The 22,423-nt window shown below is 39.6% G+C and overlaps 1 protein-coding gene across 11 annotated transcripts in view; it reads right to left on the bottom strand.

Annotated features, from left to right (window-relative positions):
• The window catches only part of LHFPL2 (LHFPL tetraspan subfamily member 2), a 140,385-nt gene that overhangs the window by 20,411 nt on the left and 97,551 nt on the right, over positions 1-22,423 (bottom strand). The gene's annotated exons all lie outside the window — the stretch shown is intronic.

Below are 22,423 nucleotides of genomic sequence, written 5' to 3'. Positions count from 1 at the left end.
CTACAACTCAGTTTTCACCCTTCCCAGCTTGGCTCTGTCAGTTCAAGAGTGAGAATAAATCATCTTTAGATAAGTGGCTTTTGGCCTGGCTTAAACAAACATCTGAATGGAAGGCCACACAGATTGCAGAAACGGCCCCAGTTTGTAAAATAAATCCAGGCACAATTAGATCTTTTCTTCTAAAGTTTGCTATAGTCCAAAGTACAAGTATGCAGAGGAGTTTCTAGGCCTTGTTTACAAAACACAAGCTTGAGCATCTCATAACCCAAAATGTGCAAGTCTTGGAAGCCTGGATTCTGCTTTCTCTCATTGTTCGTTAGCACTTACAAACACTATGAGAATGCTTTGAACTACAAGAGTGGAAGTAGCTCCTGTTTATGTTGATTTTGCAAACTTGGTATTTAAAACAAACAGAGAGAGGCTCACATACTAAGGCTCAATCACTTCTGACTGTCTCCCCAGTCAGGTCAACGTGAGCTTGCGTTTTACGCAGCTCCCATCCTTAGGTGTTGCTGGACAAGCACGGGGTCAAATGAAGGCTCACCCTGCCCGGCAAGGCGAGGCAGCCCTCAAACCACAGAGCCAGGAGGGACAACACTTTAGGAAGGAATGTGGGATGAGCGTTAGGGATTATTCATTTTCCGGGTGAGTGGTACATTGCACAGAGCTTTATTGTCCCACGGACTGAAAAAAAAGAGGACAGAATAATCCACTGAGAGACGGTAGCTACAGAGTGAGAGGGAGGAAGAAAAGGAAGGAGGAAGAATGCAGGAGAAAGAACAGTTCTCATGTGAATCAGTCCCAATGCCACTTCTCCTTCTACTTGGTCCCCGGCAGGACCTGTGTTCCTGCAGGAGGAGCTGCCCAGGATGAGAGGTCAAGCTCCTGCCATCTTCTGCTCAGTCTTCAAAGCAGGCAACCAGACACCAAGCAATGTTTCTCAGGAGATACCACCATGAACACCAACTCACATTGCTGAAGGGCTCTACGTATCTACATTTACATGTGACCTGCAAGCGTAAGAGGAGGTACATTCATCACGTTCCCCTCTCAAAAGGGAACAGGGATGAGCATTAGTTCTTAAGGAAAGACAAGTTGTCACAAAAAGTTATGAGTACGTTCTCTCTGCAGGCCATGAGGAGCTCTGCTGTCACTGGTTTGTGGTAAGCAATGCATACTCACCACGGGAAACACCTGGGTCAAGAAGAAAGGGAACTTGGATACTTCAGTGTGTCATTGTTTTGCTTTGTTTTTTAAATGCAACAGATTGAGTCATCAAAATATTCAGTCAGATAACAGAACAGGAGCAGGTGCTTTAAAACTTAAGTGGTTGCACAACTTCAGTCAAACAGCAGAAAATAAGCAAAGGACTCCCTCCCCCTCCATCCGGCTTCATATTTTCATCAAATTATTTCCTACTAGAATAACACTCCTTAGGAGGAACAGAAGTTTTTACCTGAAGAACAGAAAGCAAATCTTTGACTAGTCTTTGCTTGTGAATTAAAGAGAGCAAACATTTCCATATCATAAATATTTAACTGTTATAAACCTGCACAGGCATATTAATGAGTGCATTATTGTGACAGATTGTTGAAAATGTGCCATATTCTGCTCATAGACAGACGTTCCACTGGTAACAGAAGGAATGCTGACTATACATCATGTCTTAATCCTGTTGGCATGATGTAAGATGTGAAATATAACTGAAATATTTTGCAAAATAGTTCAAACTCACTGAGTATCACTGTCAAGTCCATATTTCCTTGTCTTTCCTTTGAATTATGTCCTGTTTATTCCACCCTTTTTCTATGAAAGACAGAGCTTGTAGGTATGAAATCTGTAACTGAACTGCCTACCCCTCATGTGCCAAAATGCCCAAATTCTGTGTGTCAAGTTTAAAAAAAAAACGCTAACAATGACTGTTGTTCTCATGAGACAGTGTGAGATAGTTATTCCTTGCCATCTTGCAGGTAGGCTTCTTCCTATCACACTCCAGAAAGTGCCATCTAATTACAGGCAGATTTGTTTCTCAAATACATCACTGTAAAAGAAATGAGTATGAAACATTTCCAACTTCAAAAAAAAAAAAAACAGTTGAAATGCACTATTCTCTTTCTGACCTCATTAAAAGCTGTGGCAAAACTCCCACTGACTTTAATGGGGCCAATACATCGCTGAAAAATCACTAGAAGAATGAGAGTTTCCAAATTTTCAGACCAACTGCAGGGAAGATTTAAACACAGGACTCATTTCCCTCTCTCCTCATCCAGACAAAACTTTGCATGTTGCCCCCCACTAAGAGATCAAGCTAACTTGGATTTCCAACATCTCCCCTGAACTGCAAATTCTCAAGCAGGAGATTTGTTCCATTGCTCTGTATTTATTGATTTACAAAATTCCTTAAACCTACAGCCATTACATTATGTTTTGAAAACTTACTCAAGATCTTTTGTAATTCCAAAATTTATTAAAACTTATGAGGCAAAGAAAAGCTAACGTGTAGTACTTCTATTGTTGGTATCTCAAGAGAAAATTACACATCACATAAAAAATCATCACTAAGGGAGCAATCTTGGCCAGAATTACTGATAGCCTAACTGCTCAGGAATTCACCAACTGGGAGCGGAATTGTGAGTTTCCTTTCTTACTTTCCTCACTAGGTCACTGAAGTCTCAATATGCAAGATTCTCATCTGAAGCCCCCTTTCTTGGTCACCTGCAATGTTACATCCATCAAGCAGAGCCAAATATTCACTGTGGTGTAATCACTTCTTGCAGCAACTCTTCAGTACAGCTTCTAAACAGGTATGGGGTGTGTGTGGGGGGGGAAGAAAGAATGGTTAGGAGGAAGATGGGAAGTCAGAAGGAAAGTATTGCTAATTTTTGGTACCAAACAAAACCTTGCTGTTTTTGTACTAAAGAATTTTACCTTAAAAGGAAGCTAGGCTTTTGCTGTTCAAACAGTTAATAATGTGTAAATGAGCTACAGCATCAGCCCAAAAAAACTTGGAATCTGCGCTTGCTGTAAAAAGCAATTCACTCCCATGAGTTCACTGTGACAGAATTGGAACTGCTCTTCATAATTTATGAATATTGTATTAAGATATTTATTATACAAATATATTGGCTATTGTTTAATGAGAGGCTGGTGAGAAAAACAGGCAGGAAAGAATGACTTGATTATGCCATTTCTCAGCAAACTCTGGAGAATTGCTTATTAAAAAGACAATACTAGGACAGGAAAAACTTCATGAACACAGTAGATCAAAGAAATGAGGACTGTGTAGGAAGGAACAGTCTTTCAAACTGAAGGGAAGAGAAGTTGTTTTGGACAAACAAGCCGAAGAAAAAGGCACCTATTGAAGGTGTCTGCTGAAGTTAGGCCAGCATGGGACACAATACTGGGCCCCCAATTTGCCTTTAGGCAAAGCAGATGCCCCTGTAAACAGCCTTGTTTCCTTACACAAAGCAAACACCACTATAATTAATTCTCAAAAGGAAGCTGGTGCTGTGAACACCATGGTGGACACTTAGCAGAATGACTGCAACGGTCAAAGATCTGCAGCTTGGGCAAACACCCTGCGGTGGGTAGTTCTGCTGAGATAAGACCCACGGCTTGAGGACTGCACCTGAGGAACTGGAAGGACTCAGGTTGTTCCAGTGTTACTCACAGCTTATGCCTGCAAACAATCCTCCATGTCAGTCCCTCCAGAAAGTCACATTACAGGTGTGGACTACTCTCCTGCGTCACGGTGTGCAGGGCTTCCACAGTGTGGGGTGGCCACACCTTCAGCAGAGCCGGACACACCCTGGATCAGGGTGATACAGCTCAGCAAACCGAGGCATGAGTTACTGCCGAAACTGCAGAAGGCACATCCGACTCACCTCTCACAATTCAAAAATGCTTTCACTCCATTTCATCTTCATTCAAACTGAAAATGAAACGTCCTTCAAAAATATTCAGTATAGGTGAGTGGCTCAGCGCAGTAACGTGCAGAAACTGAAACACGTGCCAGAAACATCCTTCTGGAGCAAACTTTGAATTTTGATTGTGCACGAGCTGAGGAGAACCAGTAGTGACTCAGGGGAAGTGAAAGGGGTCACGATGGATCAGAGCTGCCATGTTCCCACACACACCTTTGTGTGTAGACATGTGAATATCTGGACATCATATACAACAGTAAACATGAAAAAAGGTTCACGAAGATTCTTTTATCCAGTCTGGAAAAAGGCAGTGTACTCAGAGAAATACAGAGATATGATATCTCTGCAAGCATCTACTGAACATGAGCTTTAACCATTGTTAATGACTAACTATTTAACCACAGCCAAGAGAGAATAGAAATAAGGTGTTTCTGATACTGCATATTTCATAAATCAATAATTAGAGGAATTAAATGTTCAGTTTACTTTAAAATGGAGGCTCACTGCAAAGAGCTTGGAAAAATCTAGACAAGTAATTCAAATTCTGGAAGACCCATTTTAGACCAAGGAACTAGAAGAATCTGGTGACTTACTTTAGAGACTGGATTCAATTCTAAAGCCAAGACTGGGCATACTTCTAAAAGCTGAGCCATGTACAATTCTGGCTTGCTTTGTGCATTATGAGTTGTTAGACTGGGGAATCATAATAATCCCTTTCTGTCCTTTAAATATATACAACTATGAAAATTAATTGCTAATAATTTTTAAAAGCTGAAAAGTACTGGCAGAAAAAAACATCTGCATCCCTCTCAACTGCACTTCTTTGAAAATACTCTATCATCTCTCTGCCGATGATGGTGTGTACACTAAAACTGAAGCTGTGCGTGGATAGGCACATGCACGAGGCAGGGCTATACCTTCTTGCCATCTAGATACACAGAAAAAAAATGAAAGGAAAAAGGCATCACTGCCATCCCAGTTTTCCAATTATACAACTAAGTATGTGGAAACACTGTGAACTAAACCCAAATGCAGCTATTGCAAATCCTGACCCTTCAGGGTTTTGGTGTACTCCTCAGCATCATGCATTGTGCCAACAGCTTTTCTTGTACCTCAAACACAATCCTCAACTATTCCATTTTGAATCTACAGCCTGGACTTGCTGCCTGGTGTTCCTCATTCTTCACTAATTACGACCAATGACAAGTGATACCAAATGAAAAGATTGTGTCTCCAGGAGTAGCTTCAATCCACCTCATCACTGAGAAATAGTTTTGTTATTAAACTGATTTTTTCCTACCATACTCACTGTAGAAATAAATAACTCCTATAGCAACTTTCCACAACAGTCTGTCCATCCTATAAGATAATACAAATTCACCTACTAAGAGACAAACTTACCTCTACAGCTAGCACGAACTTTTCTCAAATTGTAATTCTGTGCAGAATATAACCTCAGTCATAACACCTATAGGGGATGCTTCTGCCCCTGCGTGTAGGAGAACGAGGCTATAGGACAACAGCAGATACTCAGCAAGGTCAGGCAAGGTCATAGGGAGTGGACTTCAGGACAGACAGCCTTTCTGTCCATTGAGTTGGTGAGTTTTCCTTTTAAAGCTTTTGCTCACATTAATCCTTTCAAAAGCAAATTCCGTCTACAAACTAGTATAAACAAAGCAGCTGATTGTACTGCTGCCAAAAGGTGTGAATTCCTAGATTATGCTTCCCCTTGGGAAATGCAAATAAATCAAAATCAAACCTACATATCTGAAGATCTCCCAATACATGGGTAGACATCTGTTATTTAGATCCCTGCATCCCATCAGCTTTAAAAATCTGTCTGCTCTGTAAGTTTCAAGCACTTAATGGGATTATTCAAATGATCTTTAAATACACGATTACTGCTAGATCATGCTGTTACATTTCAAGATCCATATAAACACAGAATTCAGTGCAAAACTAAATGTACAATGTACCTTGAGACAGGTCTATCCACTATCATATAGCTTGCTATTTTAAAACAATCCAAAAAGTGCACTGCATTCTGTAAATTGATAATGTGAATTCTTAGCATTAGTTGGACGTTTAAAATACACAGTTACAATTTACATATTTTATCTTCTGTTTCCTAATAAATACTGTCCTAATATTTATTTTTATCCAAGTCATTTCATCATGGACAGAATTACGTAGATCTCAATAAATCAGTAACAGCATTTATAAAATGGAGAGAAAATAACGTCATATAGACCAGACATTTACTCAAACATTTATCAGAATTTTACTCAGACTCGTATCTCACTGATCCACAAAGGTCTTTTAACATCACGCAGTATCAACATTTGCATACGTTCCTGCTCGCAATATCTTACTCAACACATAACTCAGTTCTGTTCTGGAACAAACTTCCTAGTTTAAATAGCTGTACATGTGTCTCTTAGAAAGCTCATCAAATTCTCCAGGTGGATTTTTCACCTCTAATACTGGCCTCAATGTCTGGCAAAGAGTCTTTGCCTATTTGGTTATGTCAAGCCCCTAGAATTAATTGTTCAGAAAAAAACTAATAAATAATCAAAACCATTTGAGTATAAAATGGAATTTACAGAGCAAATATGTATTTTCTCAGTGTTTGTTTTTCCTTTTTCAGAATGCTTGGCCCTATGATCTCTCACTGTTGAGTAATAAAGCTATGAGATGGGCCTAAATCAAGGGGGATGGGGGGTGGCAATAGACTACCTAAAATGTGGAGAGGAAGGAAACGTGCAGGTAGAGAGCAAAAGTTCAACACTATCATCACTGCAGCCAATTTTGAACAGGGCTGTATTTTGTTTTTAATGAAGCACCAGTTCATGTACTGAAAATGCTTTTCAATGACTGCTATCCATTACTGAGCTTCAGATCTGTGATCGTACATAAAATCTGCCTATTTGACGTGGTTATAATATTCTATTTATATATAAAGTACAAAAATCTTTGCAATATTCTCTCCTTACAAAATAAGTTTTTATTCTTCCTGCACAAAGGTTGAATCAGGAGATTTATTTATTTTTCATTAAACCAGAGAAAAGATAAGGGAACAATGAAGCTCTTGTTCAGCATTAACCAGTAAAAATGCTTATATAAAAAGCACAAAAGTTTCCTAGCAGCTTAACTTCAACGATGGTCATCATCTCAAAGCATTAGAAAAAATAAAATCTGTTGCACATTCAACCACCCTCTCAATAAATCTGGAATTAAAACATACACATCCAGCTCCTTGCCAGTCTGCAAGCACTGTTGGATGAATAGTGCCTGCAACACATGCAGAACATAATCAAGCTTGGCATCTCTTGCACCAAAAAGGCACAGCTAGCTCCTCTTTCTTATTTATATCAAAGGTGATTGAATTCTACCTGAAATTATATATAAAATGGATTAATTTGTGTTCACTGAATGCTACCTTTACAAAAGTAAAGGGGTTATTTGGACTGGGGTTTTGTTTTTAATTTTAAACTTTATTTCACTGTCTACAGTGAAAGCTAACAGATCGGTTGTGTGTTTTGAACAGGATAAATTCCAGAAACACATTGGTTGGATGCATTTCATGTTGAGCTAGTTTTTCAGTCACTTCGCCTTTTGCATTGGGGTGGGACAGACCTCTCCAGGTCAAAAGCAAATAAACAAGCAGGTTGAACTGACCATTTTGTGTTTTTGTTCCTGGAATCATTTTTGTCTGACCTGACCTGTCAAGATAGCTCAGGAATAAGAGAAGAAGCTCCCCCAGCCTTTCTGTGGCGCCTGATCCATTTTGCAGCATAGCCAGAACATGCTGTAAGATTAAACTGGACTGACTCATCATTTGGATAACAATCTCATCTGAACTGAAGCTGTGAAAACGCCATGACTTGAGATGATATCATCACTGTTGCAAAATCTAGATTCTTCTGCAGCTCCCCTGGAAAGAGGGTTTCACTGGAAAACAAAAATCAGAGACTTAGAGCTGGTAACTCCTGGGGACTTGCCCGGGGGCTGGCTGATAAATGTGCGCAACTGGGCCAGAGCTGCTGGCAGCTCTGCAGGAGCCCCTCTACAGCAATCTGTCTTCTCCTGGATGCACTCTGTGCCCTTACTAGGTCTGTCTGCCTTGTAGGACTGAGATCCACCTCAACTGCTGGCCCTGGTATTTGGAAAACCTTTCTGAGTACCAGGATGTGTTAAGCAAAGCTGCTGCCACTGGCTTCATAGCTGGTGGCACCTGCACTGCCACTGATGACTGGTTTGGTGTTGCACCTTTTTGCAGCAATATTTTAAAATGCTGCCTGAGCAGCTCTGGAAATAGCACCAGAGAACAGAGCTTGTCTTTTACCAAAATTTTTAGGCGTACCTTCTCTGGATTAGTAGAGGCCTTCACAGAGTGCTGCAGGAGGAGAGCAGCAATTGTGCTCCTCCATGCTCAGGCTGTGCATCACTGACTACAAGAACACTCACATTTGGTTACTGTATGGGTGTATCCCGGGAATGGAAAGTAACTTTGCTCCTTTTTCACTAGCATCAAAAGCTGCCATCCTATACAGGGAAGGGCAAATAAAAGGCTGAAGGAACTAAACTTATTCGCTCTGGGGGTGGGGGTTAACACAAAATTATCAGAAAAGCTGGAAAGCACTTTCAAAAGCTTGAGAGGAGTCTGTTTATCTAGGATGTGCCCAACATCTTGTCTCCCAACTGCACGTTAAAATAAGAAACCACAGGAGTTTTGCAGCAATGTTGCTCTCAGTTGCCATATGCTAGAGCCAGATAACACTTCCAGTACATGTGCAACCCTGATTCTCTTTGTTATTCCAGAGACACCATCTCTCTAAGGGCTTAAAAGCAATGAAACTGCAATGAAATACGCTGCAAGAAGAACAATAACACATATAGCTCCTGTCCCCAGATGTGGAAAACCTTTTGTGTACCAGATTTTGGTTTCTTTATGAGGTGTTACAATAAGGTTGTATAAAAAAGGTACTTGAGAAATTGGTTTGTTTGTAGAAAAAGCAAAAAAACCATGACAGGTTAGGTTAGATTAGGCATGTATGCCTGAAATGTAAAACTAACATGCTGGTCACAGTTATACCTAGTAAAACAATCCTCTGTCTTGTTTTCAAACCAATATTTATGTTTAAGATTTTTTACAGGAAGCTATAAAAAGAAACAATAAGCAGAAAGTACTTAAACCACAAGCAAATGCAAGGAAGAGATAAGGTGAAATACTAAAAATAAGTCGAGCAGTTGTGAGTGTGGTGGGGAAGGAAAGTACCAGTAAAACATGCAAGTCTTTATGCAAATATGGTTAAAAAGGAAAATAAAGAAATAGGAATCAGCTGGTGAGAGGAAGAGTGCAGTGGAACAAAGCACACTACAGGAATGCACACAAAGATTGTTACAATAACTCACAGAGGAAAGCTGTACATGTAAGACAAGGTCACTGCACCACTAGTAGACTCAAAAAGAAAAAAAAAGAGCATATGGTAAAATATGAAGAATGATTGAAATGATGGACATGCAGTTGTCTCTGACACTGATGCATTGACTCAGGCTCCAACAGCCTTGCTGCTGAAAGGCCCACTTGGAAAGCCTATGCTGTTCTGTAATCACAGCCCTGCAGAGCAGCTCAACCACAGCACCACTTCTTGACAACACTGGAGAAAAATAAGCTCTGCCTGACCTGAGGTAGGTTTGACACAAGCAGGTGTCCTTGTTCCAGGCATCTCTCAGCTGCAGATGCTTCATACAACTCATGAGTACAAATTATGCGAGGACATGTAGTTTTAGGATACAAATGTTAAATGATGACCTATTACTGACCTGCTACAGGAAGCTGTAGAAGAACAGCAGATATTGAAATGTATGCAAAAGAATAGTCAGTGACGGCTTAAACTTTGAAAACCCTTGGAGAATTTGAAAAAAGAAGTTTAACAGAGACGACTGGAATTTATCAACCATAGCAGTGGCTTTTCAACATAGAATAATGTAGTGATGAAACAAACAAACAAAATCACCTCAGCCTCAACTAACAGCAAGAAACAGGACACCTATGAACTTTTGTAAGCAATTTCCTTCAGCCTATGAAGAACATGAGATTATGAAAACAAGCTTGACCCCTTTCCATGGTGTGTTCCTTTACAATGACAGGCTAAAATCCAAAGTTTAAACTAGTTTTGTTGTTGTTGTTGCTCTTGTTGGAAAAAAAGATCAAGAAGGTTCTTGGGACAAGCAGGCACCATTATCCCTCCATGCATCTTAAACTATTTTGTTTTCTGAAAATACCATTAAGACGAGTAGAGAAGAATGGTGCTAATCACACAGAATCACAGAATTGTCTAGGTTGGAAGAGACCTCCAAGATCATCTAGTCCAACCTCTGTCCTAACACTAACAAGTCCTCCACTAAACCGTATCACTAAGCTCTACATCTAAACGTCTCTTAAAGACCTCCAGGGATGGTGACTCCACCACCTCCCTGGGCAGCCCATTCCAATGCCTAACAACCCTTTCGGTAAAGAAGTTCTTCCAAACATCCAACCTAAACCTCCCCTGGTGCAACTTTCGCCCATTCCCCCTCGTCCTGTCACCAGGCACATGGGAGAATAGACCAACCCCCACCTCGCTACAGCCTCCTTTAAGGTACCTGTAGAGAGCGATGAGGTCGCCCCTGAGCCTCCTCTTCTCCAGGCTGAACAAGCCCAGCTCCCTCAGCCGCTCCTCGTAAGACTTGTTCTCCAGACCCCTCACAAGCTTGGTCGCCCTTCTCTGGACTCTCTCCAGCACCTCCATGTCCTCCTTGTAGCGAGGGGCCCAAAACTGAACACAGCACTCGAGGTGCGGCCTCACACAACTAGCCTAAACAAGCGGCCTAAAGACAACTTGAGTTGAGACTGGCTACACCCCTTTATCAGACCCCAAACAATCCAGTTTCCTAATGGTAAGCTACCAGTGAAACTCTTACTTATAGGACAGAGAAGCATTCGAGAGTTCAATACAGTTACTATGATTCATAGAAGTTTTTCAACACACTGCAGAGTCATGCCCTTATGATCATTATGAGCACATATGCATATTGCTTAGAAGGCAGGAATTATAAGAAATTTGGTTTTGAAACAGTTCAAAAATGACTGTTTAGCAGCACAATACCGTGACAAACGAGGATGACTTGTCCATTTTCTCTTCTGCTTTCTGAGACAGCAGAGAAAACAAGTCAGGCATTAGCTTAGATTTGTTGGTACTGTACTTAAGTAGTTGTTGTTAATCACTCAGAAAGAAGTTATGCATTTCTAAGACAAATGAGGCATGGAAAAAATTAATGGAGAAAACCTCTATTTGCCTTTTTCTCCTCCCTCCCTTGGGAGACATAATTATCATATTTGCATCAATACTGGAAAAACAGGGGATATTATAACACTACAATTACTGCACCTTCCTTAAAGCATCTACACTCATTTTAAATACATACTGTAAACTTAGTTCATTATGTGAGTCAGCATATAAGGAATATACCTTTTAAAAAGAACTACTTATATTTACCTTGGGATAATAAGGCATTAATGTAGAGCAAATTTTTATGTCCAACAATAATACTACTACATGTACATCTAATTTAATTCATAGTCATGCTCCTACACAGTGTGTCAGGAAGGCAAGTGTTATCCCAATTCTGATAAACTGTTATGCATGCTGTCAAACAAATGCACTGCAAAAACCAGACAGAGAGAAAATAAAGAAAACCCCCACCCACTTTTTTATCCCCAGCCATGAAAGCAAGACACTGAACTCCATTTGACTCCAACAGCAAAGCCCAGGCAACGCTCACTGGGGAGGAGTGGTGGTGGTGGGTGTTCCATTTCGTTTGATTTTGAAAGGGTTGCTAGAAACATTCTGCAGTAACTTATACTGAATAATATTATTTAGCTCCCAGTTAAAATAAAATTGTGGCTTAAAGCACAAAACAAAGAGACTGTGACACTGATCTTTCAGCTGGTTAAATGCTTTCATGCACCCCCTACGATATTAAGACAAATCCCCTTGGTTAGTGACACTGTTTGAATTCATTTCCCAGAAGAAATGAATATGCAACATCAAGGCTGTAGATATATCAGACCTCTCAACTATCACAATACTTTTGAAATAGAAGATGTTTGCATAGATTTTGTTTTTCTGAGCAGAAAGATTTTATAGGGTATGTTTAGATATGCTCAGTATCACTTGAAAATTCTAACTCCATTGCCTACAGTTTATGAACTCATCGTTTCCATTAGGCTCGCCTTGCTATTTAATCACAGAAATACAAGCTGCTTTTGAGTATTAACATGCATCTACAAATGTAATCTTAGAAACAAAACAACAAACTGACTCAGTTACTATGTTTTCACTTAGATTGTCTGGTATTCAGGAAGTTAGACTGATTACTAATCATCTGAGAGAGCCCTTGAAATGATGAGTGACCTTTTAAAAGTTCAGAAGAATAAACATGTATCATGAAATCACTGGGAAACAGCTTCTTTAAGAAAACAGGTAATGGAGAAACTTAGTTGATGGTGAATTTTTCACTGCTTATCCGTCATATCCTGGTGTCAAGTTCTGACCATGACAAAGGCTGAGCACCAGCCCTCTCCAAAAAACAGGGATGCTTGTTTTTCCTCTTCATAATTAAAACAGATACTTACATGATAGTCACATTGCTTGTATATGCTGTAATACTGGGAACCTACCTACATCAAAAAATTCTTGTGCTGTGTTAAGATATTGCCAACTGGGTGGTTTCCACTAAGCCCATTTAGGAGGACTTAGCAGTTTCCACAAAATCCACCAAGCAGCTACCAGAAGCTATCAGAGACCACACTTCTCTGAAAGACAGACACATCTGAAGAGACAATAAAAAATACATTAAGCTAAAACTTACTAAATAGAAGACAACCCTTACAACTTCTCACTGCATGGCAGACACTATCTTAGAGGAATTCTAAAGGTGTCCTCATAGAAATAAAAGTCAGTAACTGGACATGCCTATAGGAATTGCATACCATAAACAAAAAGAACTTAGTTCATATCATGAGCTACCAATGAACTGACACCAATAAGATTAAATGAGAAAAAACAAAAGTGCAGTAATATTATATTGATGTATTTTGGAAAAGCTTCGTTGCTTTTTCAGCCAGAAATGATAAATGAGAAATGGACAATCTTTTGCTGTATCTTGAGAATGTCTGTACTCGCTCAGATGTCCAGAAAACTGCAGACAGACAGATGGAGTGTTTCTGGGTGAAGGGAAAAAATGGGAAGAGATCAGAATGGTCTCTACTTCAAAACTGCCCCATTCTCCCATTTCCAGTCGGAACAAGGCGATGAATGAGCTTTTGTTTTTACTTCTGAGAAGTACTCAAAGCATCCAGGAATCTAGTCATAGTAGTAACATAGAACATTGCTTAGATATTTCTTGAAAGTACAACATAAAGCGGCATGAAATCTAAAAGACAACACTCAGTAAGGACAAGTTCCAAGAAAGAGAATTCAAATACATAAACAGAGAAGAAGAACAACTAACAGTGTAAAATAAGTCACAACTAAGTAGCAGTCAAAATTATGACAAAATGCAGAGAAAAAAAGAAAACAAGCTAAACTGAAAACTTCCAAATCAAGGATATTACCAGGCAACAGAAGGCAACAAGATTCCACACACTTTCAATGCATCTAATTCATCACTTTACATTTTAGCAAAAAAGTTTTTTATTTTTTTTTTTAGCAAAAGATTTAGAGAAAAGATGAAGGGAGGCCAGAGGACAGCAACAAGAATGTCCAGAGACCTTAAAAATGTGAAATACGAGGGAAGATCTAAGAAGCCTTAATTGATATGAAAGAGTAGGTCCTTGATAGGGTATTAATGAAAGTAAGTAATACATCTAGGTTCCCAGAAACAGCATTCACAAACAGACCTTAAACTGTGAATAGAAGGAGGTTTTATCTAACAAACAATTTCGTCCTTATATATGAGACACCAGCTGATTAGCTTCCTTGAAACAAACACTGCTAAACACAGCCATAAGAAAACAAAAGGGAAAAAAAAATCCTGTGCGGGGCAAGCTGAAAGATCACATTCAAAAATCTACGTACAGATTTTTTCTACCTTTCTCCCAGTTTCAAGTTTCAGCAAGAGCTACAAAGGCAGCTGTAGCTGTAGTAAGCTCCCATTGCTGGACAGAACTGCAGTAAGAATTGCAGAGTGATTTGAAAAGAGCTTTCTTTCACAGTGCAATCAAACTTGAGATTCATGCCCTTCACACAGTCAGCCTATAAACTACAGGACAATAAATCAACCAAATCAAAACAGGATGTGCGGGGCAGTTGCTGTGTTTCTTGAACACCTCCTCTGGGATGCAGATGCAAGACACCCAAGGGGATTTGCAGTTACTTCCAAGCCCAGGTGATGCACATGCTCAGAGCAGTCCAGAACTAATTATAAAGCTGAAACCCACAACACAATCTGCTGCTTGGCTTCCTGATGGCATTAGCAGTTCGCTGCAGGAATCTGCAAGAAAAGCTTTGTACACCATCACAATTCAAGGATATTCTTCCTGAAGTTATAGTTAACGCTAGCAGGAGAGCTTCTCCACGCTTCACTCAATAATAGCTAAAGCTGCATAAAACAGCTACTTACTTACTTGTGTGTCAGAAAAAAAAATTAACTGACACTGTTGGTTGTGGAAAAAAATCAGTTTGGTAAGGGTTCCCCCTTACAGGAAAGAGCAAAAAGTTATTGCAGTTCAGCCTAAAAGTCCAGCACAGATTATCTTTATCCACCAAAATTTAAGTTCTCTCTTACTACAGAGATTGTTCAACACTTTTCACCCTTAAAACACGTCTTCATTGTGTACCACTTTGCCAAAATAGCAGTTTTGTCTGAAACTTTCCACACCAGATGCCTGCCTGAGGCCGATTTTTCTTGCACAAGTTTCAGCCAAACAGTTTGGATGTTTCAGAAAATGAAGCTAGAAACTACATTTTTCAGGATTACAAGCTTCTGTTGGCCTTTTCTTCATGAAGGAAAGACATTCCTGTCAAATTTCAATTGCCTGTTGGCTCAGTAGAAAAGTAAGATCCATAGCAGGGGATAAAATCTTCTGATTACACTAGCTGGCATGTGACACTGAGGGGTACACAACCACCCTGATTTGCCAGCTGCAAGCCTTACCAAAGTTAGTTTAGTAACTCAAACCTCCGAAGACTGCATCGTCACTTTGCACACCATTCCCTCAGGCCTGAGTCCTGCCCAGAATGCAGAGTCACCATCCCCAGTGGAAAACATGTGGTTTCAATCAGCTGCGCACCACGGCAGACCAGAGCTGGCATGGGAGCTGAAGACAGGGAGTGTTCTTCTCTCTCTTGCCAGTGACTGGGGGCTGCTTTGCAAGGAAACAGTCAAAGAGTTTAAAAAAATATAAAGTAAAAAATAAAATAAAATAAAACAAAAAAAACAACCACCAAACCATGGCTGGAGACTGGGTGGGCTGAGGGAATGAAGTGAACTGCAACATGATGGGAGACTGGACTCCCCAGTCAAGAGACAGAGAGGGGCTGTCCCAGGAACACACTACCCAGCTAAATCAGGAAGAGCAGCTAGGTGTTGATGACAAGAGGTGAAAAAGCACCTAAAAGCATGCGGAATTTATTCCGCATGAGTAACCTAAAATCTGACATTTCCTCACTTACAGTTTTAAGACTGCCTGACAGCATTCTTAAAGCTCTCTAGCTTTGCATCTGCAATGCTACTTAACAGTGTCCGCATGCACTGCTGTGAAGGGAGGAATGAAATTTGATGCTTTAGCTGAGCCAGACTAGCAGGGAAGGCTAAAATTGACCTTTTACTTCCCAGTTCCTGGCTACATTATCCTTCCACTTTCCTTGACCATTCTGGCAGCCAATAGATCCTTCCATGGGGTGACTGATCCCACCAAAAAATTACCCAGAAGGAGGGGGAGGAAAAAAAAACAGGGAACAACCACACAAGCATCTTCCAAACAAGCAAGTCGGACAGGCTCCCAGCAGAGATGAGAAGCTCCACAGCTGGAGGCAGGAAGAGGCAGGACCACACAACACAGAGTAGGTAGGGAGGAGAACAAGACCTCCCCCTTCTTTTTGGATAATGGCCTTCAGCATCACAAGTTAAATGATATTTATTTTAAAAAATTACAGGATGACAAATCAAAGCTTTAGAAGCAAGAGTAATGGAGTAATTTGAAGCAAGAGTAATGGAGTAATTTGGCTTACCTAATGCTAAGCCATTATCTTTATTTGTAGACAAGCAACATTTAAAAGAAATAGCTGACCCCTTCCCCCCACCTCCCCTGTAGTTATAGCCCCTAATAACAGAAGCTTATTAACAAAAATCTGACAAAACTATTGACATTTGTTTGTTCATAGTCACAACTCCACAGTGACCCACTGAAATTATTTGACTTCAGCAGTGCTGAAGTGCCACATAGGCGTGTGTGCAGTATACTCCCCACAAAGAACTCAGCCTTACTGTTTCTCTCATACCTATGCTGGTTAAAAACCATTTTGCTTAGTATCATTAGTATCATTTTGCTTAGTCTCCCTTATTTTTCTGTAATTCAATCATACTGGTTGAATTGTACCCTACCCATTCAGAGATTAAAACTGGAATAATCTGTTTTCATTAATAAAAAAGTTTTTCTGCTATACCCTTGTTATATCTGAACTTGTATTCAGATAATAAAAATTTTTGGAGAGTCTTGTTCTATCCTTTTTTTTTTTCCCTAAACAACAGCCTACCAAGCCCAGCCCAACCCCAAACCCTGAGAATTCTTGCCAAAATACACATTTAAACCCAACCCATAAAAGGATTGTTGATCCAGCACTCAGCCGTAACAGGTGCTTTTGCAAGTAACAGCAGTCAGGTGGTCAGAGAGGAGGCAACTCTGCTTCAGGACGAGAAAGTCCAGCCTTCATTCAGCTCCAACGCCAAGCAGCATGCAGCTGCGACCAGAGCTGGTGACCCTGTGTCAGCACACCAGAAGCCTCGGGGTGTCACTAGACCCTAGACATCCATTAGACCACCCCTCTGCTTTGAGAGACCCCCAGAATTTCAGAGAGATCTGGTGAGAAGAGATTCCCCTCCAGCCTTGCTTGGTGCCAGGATGCCGGTTATGAACGTGAATCTACTGAGCATGCACAGCTTACTTTCCCAAATGTTTCCCTGCAATTCAGCCCTTATTTCACAGACGTACAGATCCTGCTGTGGCTTCTCCCCGCTCCAGAGTCCTCCTGACCTGTGTCTGCATCGCAGGCAGATGTGTGGCACGAAGCCTCCTGGAGCGGGGAAGGGATTGCCACATCATTCTCCAGCTACAGACCAGCACCATTCATCACACCAGCTGACACATCAAACTCGTGTGCTGGCAGGGCAGGGAGGGGGGGAATAAACAAAAACCCACCACACACCAAGTGGTCTGCAGCAAGAAATAAAGATTCTTGCATCACATTCTCCTTATGCTGTATGCAGGGCCTCTTTGGCCCAAACTCTCTTCCTGACCTCATCTACCATGACTATCCTCCAAGTCCTGCCTCCTCAAAGCTCATTTTCTCAAGGGAGCTCACCAGTTAGAAACTGCAGCTACATGTGCACATTTCAGGGAAAAAAAAAAAAAAAGAGAGAGAAAAAAAGAGAAAAAAAAAACATGCACAGACTATCTAAGCAAGCTTTCAAAGAATGAGCTTCCAGTTGGTTTAGTCATCCAGTTCCAGCAATCTACTTTGTTTCGGCCTGTTGTTCTTATCTCCAAGACATTGATTTTATTGCAGGGTCCTTTCTGGGGGCAGAGTACTTTTGAAATCAGAACAACAGACACAAAATCCTGACATGGGATTAATGAGACGAGGCCTCTGTTGGAGGCTTCTCTGGGCTCTTGGAAGATAAAATGTACTTGCTGAGAACTTCCATCTCTTTCTAGACTGTCAAGTCCCAGATAGTTCTGTCATATAGATTACTTAAAATACTTTTACTTTCCATAATGTGACTTCCTACATGCAAGATATGTCCTCTGAGTTTAAAAAAAAAAATCAGTGTGAACACACACATCTGAAAGTTTCAACTGAAATAAAAACCCTAATTAAAAAAAATAATAAATATTGCAAGTGTATATCACATTAAAAAAAGTACATCTGTCTGTATGTTCACACAGCAAAGAAAGCAACGAGATTCAGCTTCCAGCAAAATAATACAAGCATTAGTAAATTTGCATTTAAAAAATCACCTTTTCCTTTTTCCCTTCAGGAAGAGCTTATACTAACTGAAGTCTTTTGGTTTTCAGATAACAGACAGGAAAGTATTTCTCCAAGAGAGATTAAAGGATTTAGGTAACACTGTATATACAATTAGAATTCCCAAATGTTTGCATCACTGGCAGTTCCTGCGGGTGCTGGGGGAAAGATTAAGTTTGATTAAATTGCAGATTGTGCAAGTTTATTTATGGACTCAACTGTGAAATAGAGAATAAAAAACTATGCGAAGCAAAGCTATTACCCATTAATCTGTTGGTAAAATACCTGGAGTCAGTTTCACAATTACTTTCAACATAAAAACATAGTTCAATATGAGGTTAGAAATAAACAAAGTTCAGTGAAAGCACTACACTAGCAGATAAAGGGACAAAAAACATTATTTCAGTCTAAGAGTCTGGAATATGTATATTTCATTGGCTCTTTGGCCCAAATGCATTTCAGTTGTGTTTGTCACATGGTTCCAACTCACCTAAGGACCTATTCAACTTAACTGGCATTTATTTACAGTACTAATAACTCATTAACACATGCATTTTGTAATGACATGGTTTTGCTATTGTAAAAATATTTCCTGGATAGTTTTGAAGCCTGTCTGTATTCTAAGCCAGACAACTAGAAGGTCAATCCAAAAACTAAAATACTAAGAAATTAACCCCTGGGCAATGTATTCCAACAAAGAAATCGGGGGTCTGAGAGGGAAGGACGTGGAAATTCAGCAGAACATCCCTTATAGTCCATAATCAACACTCTTTCCTCAAGGCTGCCCAGGACCAGCAGACAACCAGCTGTACTTCCAGTCTTCATGGGGACCCAAATGTACTCTCTACTGACACAATAGGTTTCAGCCCTAATCTAACAGTTCTGAATACTGACCTGGCATAAGTGTAAGCACTTATCATTGATTCCAGAAAAGTCAGGATTTAACCTGTTCAACCCGCTTCCCAAAATGCTTTACAGGAAGGAGAGCATTCAGCACCTTACAGCTTACTCCAAAGCTGTAAGAGAAAATCTGAGCTGGACTTGGATTTGATCCCCTCATTACACCATGTCACTGAGATTAAGAAGTCACCTCTGTTCCTAGAAGAGTTCAAACAGTCCAAAAACAAGCATTTCTTTCCAGCAAGTTGTATTTAGAGATGTTACAAAAGATCATCAAATTAACCCAAAATGTATCCAATAGAAAGGCTGCAGCTTTTGCTGCTAACTTGGCTTGTAAGAACAAAAACCCCAAAACAATTAAAATTTCAAGCCAGAGCATGAAATATTTCCAGCCTTTGATATTTTGTATTGTCTCAGTTTCTCTAGGCTTTTAAAATGTCATAAATTCCCTCAATGCCAAAGTTGCCTTTCCGACCCTCAACTCAGAGCATTGGTTTATGTGAAATACACTACTGAGTTAGCCTTCACCTCTCATATCTAATCATAAATTATATAGCAAGGCATATTTAGTAAACGCTTTTACCACTGCTTTAGCAATGGAGATTGAAAAAAAGAATGCTGAAATGGGAAAAAGCACAACCACCAGCGGAATATTCTCATACTCAAGGCACATGTGAAGAAGTCCTCTAAAACAAACCTTTTTTCAGTCACTCAAGTAACAGTCAGGATTTAGCCCTCCAGGGCCTTTCACAATGTAATACAGGGTGAAGAAACAAATTCACAGAAAAAAAAAAAAAGCTATAAAGAGACTTGTGCAGGGTAGATATAATTGGCAAGAGGTGATCTTTGTGCATAGTACATGACAATGCAGGAAGCACTCTGGAGTGGATTAAACCACAATTTGATGCAGAAAGTCCCAGATTAATAGGTTTGCATGCCCGAAAAGAGTAAAAGCCTATGTGAAGTTTTATACAGTATATTTGAGATATTTTCTCATCTCATTCATCTCATTCTCCTTAGAGGACTCCAGCAATAACAGATTAAAGAGCTCCTCTCTACAACAGATTTTCCTTGTTTTCTTTTTTTTTTTTTTTTGGTAATGCCAACATCATTCATGTAACAGTATTTATATCCATCTCTATAAGCTTATGATTCCGTTTGTGTTTTTTTTTTTTTTTTAATTCTCCTGAGTTATGTAATAAGCATACAAATATGCCTGTTTTTTGTGCCTTTAGCAGTGAAACTCTATTTTGCAGGAATAAAGATTTTACTGGGTTTCTTAAAAAGAAAACCAAAAACCACAAAAAAACCTTTTGAGAGAACTCTTCTTGTTATGAAGAGTCCTCACAAGTTGAATTTCAATGGTTCCACGTTCTGAAAAAGACCATTCACAGAGCTGAAAATGACCCATTATTCTTTGACTGCAACCATCAACTACTGCTGACAAAGATGTTTGAAACAAATTTGAAAAGAATATTCAAGATGTACCAAATTCAGTTGAGAGTTACTGCATTGCTTGCACGCTTTTATTAGAACATAGAGAGAATACATATTCTCTAATCTCTTAGAGTTAGAAGAAAGTAACCTAGGAAAAAGTATTTATAGTAGCTTGAGTAAAACTTCTACTCTAGTTAGTGCAGCAGGTTCCGGGGGGGGAAATCATCTAATAGAAATGTTGGTTTTAACATGAAGTGGAAAAAAACTTTTAATTTCCTTTGTAGCTTGACATTATTTCACTTGTTTGTTGTTGGTGTTCTTAAAAAAAAAAATAAACTATTTAGGTGTGGGTTGAATTGGTTTTTCTGTTCTGTTTCACTGCCATTTTAATCATACTTTTCAATTTCTGCCTACAAAGCTTCCTTCGATATAGTCAGAATATTTAGGACAGAGAGAGAGGTTACTATTTAATTCCCCCCTCCTCTGTGAAGCCTCTCCCCTATAAAATGCAATCTACAAACTCCTCATCTACAACTTTTGCTGGTTATCCTAACAGCAATAGAAAAGTCTTTCTATCTTTTGGACTACCTGCTGGCAAGTCAAAGATAATTCCTCATGCAAATAGCTGATGCCTAAAGTCAGATTTCTCTTTTAACTAGGAAGGACGCAAGGTTAATTTAAATGTTCCTTATGCTGTTTTGCAAGTTGCTGAAAGCTGTCTTTACGCCAAGGGCTGAGTTCTCAGAATAGGAAGAATTTTGACTTATCAAAACTTTAAATCTCCTCCTTTAGTAGTTCAGCTGAGAGCATGGTAGCAGATAAATAAATAAAACAGAAGAACACAGATCCATTTCATGGGTACTTTGGTACTTCAAAACCATGCTATATCGGTCATCGTACACTTCTGTAGAGGTTTTACTTTACCTTGGTCTACCAGTATTTTAACATCAGCCACTGCACCACAACGGTGGCAAGATAAAACATGTAGGTAAGATTTTGCCAGTGGATGCCCTCAACAGTCTTGCAGACGTTCAACCTGTCTGCCTCGCAACACGTCTCTATAACATATCCTTATGAAGAAACAAACTCCCATTGTAAGATCTCCTTTTAAGAAGATTCTGAATGAAGCTTTAAAAAAATGAAAAACAAACCCTTTTTCAGTCTTTAAGCAAAGCTGTCAATTCTTTGTAATAATGTGCCTTTTCCTCTGAACAAAAGTGCTACTGCTGCTGTCTGGTTTGATCTTTTGCAAAGCTCCTCAGATGAGCAATTTCCGTTTGGAGCAACTGCAGAAATTCCCCCCTGACACTCCACTTGCCTGTCCTGTTGGTCATCTTCACAGCTGAGATCCATAACATTTAGCTATGGATAAAAGTAGCAAATGTCTCCAGTTTGTCTGGCATTGGAATAATGAAGGAAAATGTTGATAAATCAATGAGGAAAACAAGAGAAATGAAGAAAGTGTCCTATGTTTTATTTGGAGATGGAAGAAAGTATGATGAAAACTGAAAGTATTCAAAGAGTTGAAATAAAGAAGCAAGAAATTATTAAGGGCCTGTAAAAGATCACATGAACAACGAGTGTACATGTGCGACCTAACCTTAAAAAACAATTTTATTTCATTAAAAAGAAAGGTAATTGTGATTCAATGTTTGGGAACTACGATTTCACAGAATAATGCTCTGCATAATCATTTTACTTCTGCACAAATATTTACATTGTATTAGTGGAAGAGTAACCCATACTCTTCCCTCCCTGGATTAAAGCATCACCACCAAGTTACACAAGAAGTCACTGCTAACTGGAAACAGCTGCTAAGCCACTTGTATCTCTGTTGCTTTGTAATACCCACTAATAACTCAGAAGGATCAT

Source organism: Anser brachyrhynchus (assembly GCF_964034855.1).
Source record: "Anser brachyrhynchus genome assembly, chromosome: Z".
Classification (NCBI taxonomy): domain Eukaryota; kingdom Metazoa; phylum Chordata; class Aves; order Anseriformes; family Anatidae; genus Anser; species Anser brachyrhynchus.
This window is presented reverse-complemented; position numbering and strand designations above follow the sequence as displayed.